At 41.8% G+C, this 3,895-nt stretch overlaps 1 non-coding gene across 1 annotated transcript; it reads right to left on the reverse strand.

Annotated features, from left to right (window-relative positions):
• Positions 1-820: 820 nt before the first annotated feature.
• On the reverse strand, positions 821-1,012 carry LOC119852374. Its single transcript, XR_005291637.1, has one exon. It is a non-coding gene; the product is annotated as a U2 spliceosomal RNA (small nuclear RNA).
• Between the last annotated feature and the right edge of the window lie 2,883 nt (positions 1,013-3,895).

The following is a 3,895-nucleotide window of genomic DNA, read 5'->3' on the forward strand; positions in this document are numbered from 1 at the left end:
GGGAAAGCTGTTGTTTGAAAACATCCACAAAACTACATATTCTTCCTTGGTCAGACTAAAACCAAAATATTAGGGCTGTCAATTAATCGCAGTTAACTCACACGATTAACTCAAAAAAATTAATAGTGGTAAAAAAAATTCATCATGATGAATCGCACTTATAACAATTGTGACAGGGTCGGGCCAGATGGCTATAGGAGAGTAATCTTATTGGGATCTGGGAAGTGGGCGGGCAAAGCCCATCCACCACTAAAGGATCCCCCCCAGCCTAAAAGGGGGATCCACAGGACCTAGATACCCAAAAAATTCCAGGGGACAACTAATGAAATAACAGGGACAGGAGTGTGGTCAAAGGGTCAAACGAAGGGAACCAGATGGGGACACCGAGCAGAGAACCCTGGACAGCGCCCACTGCTCCTCAAAGGCGTCAATGGAGTCAGAGGACGCCGCCCACAGGAACTCTGCCCGGATGCGTGAACGGACCGAGGATCGGAAATAGGCCCCACAGTCACAGGAGATTCCATCGGCCAACCCCTCACTCTGGTTTTATAGATGGCCATTTTAGCTAAGGCCAGGAGGAGGTTGACCAGGAGATCCCGTGACTTTGTCGGGCCACGGATAGGGAGTGCATAAATAAGAAGGTGAGGGGAGAAGTGCAACCAAAAACGTAATAAAATATTGGTGAGGAGCTGGAATGGGGCTGCAGTCTGGCACACTCCAAGTATATATGTGCCAGGGTATCCCTCACGCCGCAAAAGGGGCAGGTGTCTGGGATTGAGGTGAACCGCGCCAAGTACACGCCAATGCTCACGGCTCCGTGAAGGAGCCGCCAACTGACATCCCCAGCAGGCCTTGGAACTAAGGTGGAATATAGGCTGGCCCACCAGGGCTCCTCACCCTCCTGTTCCAAAAATCCATTTAATATATAGTCCGCAAATAGAGGACGTATCAGATATTAAACTGATAAGAACAGGTACTACACTTGATCTTAGCCAAAAGGCCAAGAAGTGAAGGAGAGTAATAGAAGGCAGATATATTAGCCCCAGGCTAAGTAGGTCCCTTTTCCCTGAGTAAGGTAACAGGGAAGGTTCCAGAATAATCAGGAACCTTCTTAAAACAATTAAGACAGGCTGATTAGAACACCTGCAGCCAATCAAGAAGCTGCTAGAATCAATTAAGGCAGGCTAATCAGGGTACCTGGGTTTTAAAAAGGAGCTCACTTCAGTTTGTGGTGTGCGTGTGAGCAGCTGGGAGCAAAAGGCACTAGAAGCTGAGAGTGAGAACATGGACTGTTGGAGGACTGAGGTGTACAAGCATTATCAGACACCAGGAGGAAGGTCCTATGGTGAGGATAAAGAAGGTGTTGGGAGGAGGCCATGGGGAAGTAGCCCAGGGAGTTGTAGCTGTCGCACAACTGTTCCAGGAGGCACTCTAGAAAGCTGCATTCTACAGGGCCCTGGGCTGGAACCCAGAGTAGAGGACAGACCCTGGTTCCCCCCAAGTCCTCCCAACTCCTGGTCAGACAAAGGAGGAGTCGACCTGGACTGTGAATTCAGAAAAACGGCCAAGCTGAGGGCTGCTGTGACGCTCCAAGGCGAGCAAATCCGTCAATAAGCGCAAGACTCACCAAGGTAGAGCAGGAACTTTGTCACACAATAGAATACCAATTGAAAATTTATTAAATATTTTTGGATTTTTTTTTTACATTTTCAATATTGATTTCAATTACAATACAGAATACAAAGTGCACAGTGCTCACTTAATATTATTTTTATTACAAATATATGTACTGTAAAAATGATAAAGAAATAGTATTTTTCAATTCACCTCATAAGTACTGAAGTGCAATCTCTTTATCATGAAAGTGTAACTTACAAATGCAGATTTTTTTTGGTTACATAACTGCACTCCAAAACAGTGTAAAACTGTAGCGTCTACAAGTCCACTCAGTCTTACCTCTTGTTCAGCCAATCACTAAGACAAACACGTTTGTTTACACTGACGGGAGATACTGCTGCCTGTTTCTTATTTACAATGTCACCTGAAAGTGAGAACAGGCATTCCCATGGCACTTTTGTAGCTGGTGTTGCAAGGTATTTACATGCCAGATATGCTAAACATTCATATGCCCCTTCATGCTTTGGCCGCCATTTGAGAGGACATGATTCCATGCTGATGATGCTTGTTAAAAAAATACTGCATCAATTAAATTTGTGACTGTACTGCTTGGAGGAGAATTCTATGTCTCCTGCTCTGTTTTACCTGCATTCTGCATATATTTCATGTTCTAGAAGTCTCAGATGATGACCCAGCACATATTTGTTTTAAGAACACTTTTTCAGCAGATTTGACAAAACGCAAAGAAGGTACCAATGTGAGATTTCTAAAAATAGCTACAGCACTCAACCCGAGGTTTAAGAATCTGAAGTGCCGTCCAAAATCTGAGAGGGACGAGGTGTGGAAAATGCTTTTAGAAGTCTTAAAAGAGCAACACTCTGATGCAGAAATTACAGAACCCAAATCACTGAAAAAGAAAATCAACCTTCTGCTGGGGGCATCTGACTCAGATGATGAAAATGAACATGCATCAGTCTGCACTGCTTTGGATTGTTATCCAGCAGAACCCATCGTCAGCATGGAAGCTTGTCCTCTGAATGGTGATTGAAGTATGAAGGGACATATGAATCTTTAGCGCATCTGGCACATAAATATCTTGTGATGCCAGCTACAACAGTGCCATGCGAATGCCTGTTCTCACTTTCAGGTGACATTGTAAAGAAAAAGCAGGCAGAATTATCTCCTGCAAATTGTAACCAACCTTGTTTGTCTGAGTTATTGGCTGAACTAGAAGTAGGACTGAGTGGACTTGTAGACTCTAAAGTTTTACATTGTTTGTTTTATTTTTGAATGCATTTTTTGTCATAATTCTGCATTTGTAAATTCAACTTTCATGATAAAGAGATTGCACTACAGTACTTGTATGAAGTGAACTGAAAAATATAATTTTTGTTTTTTACAGTGCAAATATGTGTAATCAAAAAATACAAAGTGAGCACTGGTGCACTTTGTATTTTGTGTTGTAATTGAAATTAATATATTTTAAAATGTAGTAAACATCCAAAATATTTAAAATGGTATTCTATTGTTGTTTAACAGTGCGATTCATTGCGTGATTAATCGCTATTAATTTTTTTAATTGCTTGACAGCCCTACAAAATATACATTTGTAAAATTCAAAATCAAGTTTGCCTCTTTAGTTCTGAAATGTCAGAAAAGGTGTGGTAAAAGCAAACATTTTAAAAATATGTATTCCCATACATGAACATCTGGGGACCCATATGCAGGTCTTGATTCTACAGAGCGCATAAGCATGTGCCAGCTTTAAGTAGGTGCTTAAGTTCTACTGACATCAAAGGGAGGTAAGCATGTTCTTAAATACTCTGCTGAACAGGGCTAGACTTAAGTGTTTGATTCAGTGATTTGCTGAATAAATGACACACACACAAATGCATGAAAGTTGGAATCACCAGCCCCTATCAAACAGCACTGGTTTTATTTACACAGTATGGTGGGTGGCATTTTCCTAGAATGTTTTGGTCCTTTTATAGAGTGTGAAAGAAATGAATAATTTTGCAGATATGACTGTTAGCAATCCTGATGATGTCCTAGAAGCACTTGGAGACACATACTTAGAAAGCGAATACATTAAAAAAAATTCTGTTGTAGGCCATGCTGGAGTCCCTAGGCATAACTAAGAGTATGAGCCAGAATTGGTCCTGGCAGAACAGCAACGCACTAGGTATCAGCTAACCAAGAAAGCACATTCCTGACCTCAGAGAATGGTACAAAAACACCCTTAATGCATTCCTAAGAGATGGTACAAGAACATGCCGAC

This window comes from Dermochelys coriacea, chromosome 2 (genome assembly GCF_009764565.3).
Source record: "Dermochelys coriacea isolate rDerCor1 chromosome 2, rDerCor1.pri.v4, whole genome shotgun sequence".
NCBI classification, from domain to species: Eukaryota; Metazoa; Chordata; order Testudines; family Dermochelyidae; genus Dermochelys; species Dermochelys coriacea.